This window comes from Trachypithecus francoisi, unplaced genomic scaffold (assembly GCF_009764315.1).
Source record: "Trachypithecus francoisi isolate TF-2019V2 unplaced genomic scaffold, Tfra_2.0 Lachesis_group17, whole genome shotgun sequence".
Taxonomy (NCBI): domain Eukaryota; kingdom Metazoa; phylum Chordata; class Mammalia; order Primates; family Cercopithecidae; genus Trachypithecus; species Trachypithecus francoisi.
The window spans coordinates 70,273,135-70,279,134 of NW_022681462.1; positions in this window are offsets into that span (position 1 = coordinate 70,273,135).

Here is a 6,000-nt window from a genome sequence, read left to right on the forward strand (position 1 = left end):
ATCAGAGAGTTTTCTCTGATGTTCATGCTTATCCAATCAAGCTATTTGCAATTCCATGTGAGTCTGGGGTTGGAGGTAGGAGGTAGATTTTGGAGACTGGGGAAGAGGAAAAGAGAAGGGGTTGATTTATGGTGTATCCTCAAGGCACACACTAAATATTTGACTAATGAGTATGTGAATAATTGCATCTGTGGAGGAGATTTTTGTCCACTCAATAAATTTTAGCACATGAGAGAGTTTTGCTTATCTTTAACAAAAATTCATAGTAACATATGCACTCATTTCCAGACATTTTTTCCTAAAAATACTACATTTGGGTGTGTTTCATTTTACTCCTTAGGCAAAGCTGATATATAATTCTGACAGTGCACCTACAAAATTAACATGACAAATGCCCTGTTTGATTTGTGTTATTTTTTATTTTAACTGGGATTAATTTTAAATGAGTTGAGAAGTGACCTGTGATACTGCAAAATGCCTCTTTAACTTCCAAGTTAACCATGATATTGATGGACACAAGATAGATGCAGGATCTATAATTAAAACTTGTCTGCCAAGTCCCACTCTGTTGAATTTGGGGTGATGCTGCATGGAAGAGATGGTTTTGGTTAAACTCTAGGTCTAAAAGAAAAAGAAAATAATTGTCAAACCTATCCACATCTATTTACATATACCATATGATATCTAAATAAGGTAAGACACAGGATCATTTGAGGAAATAAAAAGCCTGTTGGGAATGGGAGAAAATTTTTGCAATCTACTCATCTGACAAAGGGCTAATATCCAGAACCTACAAAGAACTCAAACAAATTTACAAGAAAAAAACAAACAACCCCATCAAAAAGTGGGCAAAGGATATGAACAGACACTTCTCAAAAGAAGACATTCATACAGCCAACAGACACATGAAAAAATGCTCATCATCACTCGCCATCAGAGAAATGCAAATCAAAACCACAATGAGATACCATCTCACACCAGTTAGAATGGCAATCATTAAAATGTCAGGAAACAACAGGTGCTGGAGAGGATGTGGAGAAATAGGAACACTTTTACACTGTTGGTGGGACTGTAAACTAGTTCAACCATTGTGGAAGACAGTGTGGCGATTCCTCAAGGATCTAGAACTAGAAATACCATTTGACCCAGCCATCCCATTACTGGGTATATACCCAGAGGATTATAAATCATGCTGCTATAAAGACACATGCACACGTATGTTCATTGTGGCACTATTCACAATAGCAAAGACTTGGAACCAACCCAAATGTCCATCAATGACAGACTGGATTAAGAAAATGTGGCACATATACACCATGGAATACTATGCAGCCATAAGAAAGGATGAGTTCATGTCCTTTGTAGGGACATGGATGCAGCTGGAAACCATCATTCTCAGCAAACTATCGCAAGAACAGAAAACCAAACACTGCATGTTCTCACTCATAGGTGGGAATTGAACAATGAGATCACTTGGACACAGCAAGGGGAACATCACACACTGGGGCCTGTTGTGGGGTAGGGGGATAGCATTAGGAGATATACCTAATGTAAATGATGAGTTAATGGGTGCAGCACACCAACATGGCACATGTATACATATGTAACAAACTGGCACATTGTGCACATGTACCCTAGAACATAAAGTATAAAAAAAAAAAAAAAGCCTGTTGGTTTTAACACGGGTGTATCTTTCTTCCCTGTTTTATGCCTGGGATAATGGGCCAATGGTTAAACAGTAGAATATTTAGAATTGGAGAAGTTATCAATGTACTTAAAAAATATCTCTGAATCTTGTAATCTACTTTGGAGAGATCCTCTGAACAGAGGGCATGAACTAATTCAAATAAGGAACGACCTCAATGAGAAGAACTGAAATAAAATTCAAATAGTGAATGCTCACACTCACACATTGGTGAGCTAAACAAACTGAAACTCAGTTTTTGGCAGTTTACAATCAGAGTGTATTTGTTTGATAAACAGTGTTTGGACAGCAGCTTTTCATATCTTCTTTGCTAGATACTTCATCATCTATTATCTCCTCTTTTCAAAGAATGCCTCCATGCCATTGCTGTGGAATTCAAGACACAGCTCTGTTTACAGAGTGAGCTGGTGCTGAAGGCCTGCCTCCTGTCGACTCCTCCCCTTCCTTTCGCTAATTAACATTCTTGACATTTGACTTGACAGTCGTATTTTAGAGGGTTCAGACACAACTCTTGTAAACAAAAATAATATTCTTGCTGTGAATTCTTGCTCTTTTAGAAGAAAGAAACTGATGCTGTTTCCAAACTAAAACAAATGCAGTTGATTTTTGTCAGTTACAAGTTTCTAAGATTTTTGTTGTTTTCTTTCTATTTGCTTCAGAATGCACCAGAGAACTTCCCTGCCATGAACCTGGTCTGTTCTTTTAAAAGATAACTCCTTTATGAAACAATCAGAGTGTATTAGAGGTTTTTAAAAATGTATTATAGAGTGTTTTGATACATGGTGTGGCATGGATGTCATTCAGTCCTGGAACCAAAATGGATGTGAATAATAATATAACTGATAAAAAGTAGAGTACTCCTCGTCTAAGGAAACTATTTCAACCTAGACCAAATGGGCTTTCCTTTGATGCGTCACAAATACCAGGCTAAAATCACTTCCAATACAGATTATGTATCTGTCACATTTTGCTAACGTGGAGACGTAATCCACTGTTCTGATTCCTTAATTATTCCTCTGTTCTTTAAATTAAACTGAAAATATATTAATAATTACTTTAGACATATAAAATGTATACAAACTGCTTGTATAGAATACAGAATTGCTTTGGTCCTTGACAGACCAAACATTATCAAAATATTAATAACAGCAGTGATAGTATGTTGCTGACATTATACATTTACATCAGCAAATTTCTTTCCCAGAATATCCTGGAACTCTAAAACTATGAATCAAAGTCAGCTAATACCTAATAGCAATTTTTATTTACTATGTTCATTAGTTACTGACTATCTTTTAACTATTCCCCCTTTATTTCACAAAGAATGATAGGTTTTCCATTTCAAAAGTAAGATAGATCAAAGTGGGACTTTTTATTTATACAATTAAGCACAGTCTTATCCCTTTTCAACTATATTTTGAAATAATTTTAGACTTAGTTCCCAAAATAGTCTAGAGAGTTCCCTTTCACCCTTCACTCAACTTCTATTATGAACATCTTTCATGACCAACCACAGTACAATGATCAAGTCTGCTTTAACGTTAACCCAATACTAATAATCAAAGACTCTATTCACATTTTGCAAGTTTTTCCACTAATGTCCATTTTCTGACACAGGAGCCAATCCAGGATCCCATGTTGCTCTTACATCCTTTCAACATATTCCCAGCCTTTTCTGAGCACTTCCTTTCTGCCTGTTGAGCTCTTTTAAAAGAATGACTCAACTGTTTTTACAAAGTTGGTACATACTCATTACAATAAATTCAAGCCATACAGAAAATTACAAAGAGCAACAGAAAAATTATACAAACTCTTGCTGCCAATGAAAGAGCAACTATTAACACTGGATAAAAATTGTCCTGCACATCTCTTTATACATCCATACAGTTTAAAAAATAAAAAGTTAGAATTTTGATGAAATAGAATCCATTTTTATAGTAAAAGTAGAAATTAGACATACAAAATGTGATTTTAAATAAAAGGTATTAAATGTAAGTTTCCTTTAACAGAAGAAAAAGAAACTGAAATGTAATTGGATACGCTGGATTTCAGGTAAACATTTCTTCACAAAAGACATTATTTTCTAACTTATCTCTCTAAGGTCAAGAAAAAGATTATGAAAAACATTTAGACATTCATCATAGTTAGCTTTTGTTGACTTATAAATCACCCCCAAAACACTGTGGCTGAAAACAAACACCATTAATCATTGCTGCAGACCTGCAGGTCTGTAGGGATGGTCCTGCTGATATGGCTTGGCTGATCTTGGGTGAATGAGTTAGGACATGCGTCAACTGGAGCCTGGCTGGCCTAGAATCACCTCACTCGTGTGGTAGTTGATTATCTCTTGGCAGGGAAAGTGGGGTGACTTGGCCCTGCGATCTCTCATACTCCAGCAGGATGGCCCAGGCTTGTTCACATGATGGCAGCAGGGCTGTGAGAAAGGGAGTGAAAGTATGCAAGGCCTCTTCGGGCTGTAAGCTCAGGGCTGCCACGAAATAATTTTCACCTCATGAAATCAGTCAAAGCAAGCCATGAGACCAGACTAGATTCAGGGCTGGTTGCCCATATTATTTTTATGTACTGGTGTTGATCATTCAAATAAGTTTTCATTAGAGCATTATTCTCTCAATCTATAGACTTAAGCATTTGTTCTGGGATTGGTTTTCCTATGTTTTAAACATTTTTTCTGTTTCTTTTGTTCATTTCTTCTTTGCAAACACCAATTATGTATTTGTTGAATATTCCTTACCTATCATTCATGTCTTTTTCCTTATAATCTTTCTTTTTTATAATAATATGTGCATAGAATGTCTCCCCAGATATTTGCAGGTCTGAATCATTCATGATGTTATACAGGCTTCAGATAAAATGTCCTGCAGTGAGAGAGACTTCCATGGTCACCCAGTAACTTTCATACTCTATTATGTCATTCTGTTTTACTTTATTTATAGCACTATCAAAATGTATTCTTTACTTTTTACTATCCCCCATCCACCCTAGGTTGTAAGCTCCATGAAAGCAGAGATGTTGCCCACGTTAGACGCTGCTAAGTTCCCAGCATCAAGAAGCACTCTGGGCATGGAGGGGGTATTTACTAATTAGTTGAATGAATTAATGAATTAATACAAGTCCTGTCTGTTTTAAGTTAGGTTTATTCTAATTTTGGTTGCTTGTAGTATGGTTTTTTGTTTTTTGTTTTTTTTTTTTTGAGATGGAGTCTTGCTCTCTCGCCAGGCTGGAATGCAGTGGCACCATCTGGGCTCACTGCAACCTCTGCCTCCCAGGTTCAAGCAATTCACCTGCCTCAGCTTCTTGAGTAGCTGGGACTATAAGTGCATGCCACCACGCCCAGGTCATTTTTTGTATTTTTAGTAGAGATGGGGTTTCACCATGTTGGCCAGGATGGTCTCGAACTCCAGATCTCGTGATCCACCCACTTGGCCTCCCAAAGTGCTGGGATTACAGGCATGACCACCGCGCCTGGCTGTAGTATGGCTTTTTTTCTGTAATATTTTTTATTTACACTTTTCTCCTATAATTTCTTTGAGATTATAGAGAACTCTGTCTGAACTCTTCATTTTCTTAGATGATTTCTTTTGTAGTTCTTTATCTTCATCCTACATTCCTTTCTTCTTTATTTTCTCTCTCATTTCAAAGCATGTCTGTGGGATGGTTCTTTCAGATTGTCATTCATCTTGTATACTTGCTGAAAAATCATCCACAAAGGAAGGGGAGTAGTGGGGGATGTTAGTAAGCTTGAACACAGTATATTGCCTCCTACAGCCTCTCACCAAATCTGTTATTTTCCTTATTCTGGAACTATATATCACCACTCAATTTTTGTCATTGAAAAGCTTGGTAATTTGGAAAATGCGATTTTCCTCCACTTTCTCTGCCTTGGTCATTCCCACAGCAAGAAAATGAATATTGGATAAAAATCAGGTACCACTCTGGTTCCTCTGCTTTTCTGCCTGCCATGTTCTGTGGTATCAAGTTGAGTCTAAAGGGAGAGTCCTTTTCTGCCATGGCCCTGGTGCCCCTGGATCTTACCTCCCTTGAAGAATCACTGGATGGCATTTCAGGGTAATCTCACTTTCTTTTGGGGAAATGTCCCTCTTGCCCAAGGTCTGAGGATATATTGTTAGTTTTTAGTGTTCTTCCTCATTTTGGTCCAGATTTCACAGCATTTGGCAGGTTTGCTACATAGTTTGTGGTTTAAGATTGCAGTCATATCCTTATTTCATTGGCAACTAAAATATTTTTCTGTTTTTAGTTCTTTTTGAGATTTTTGA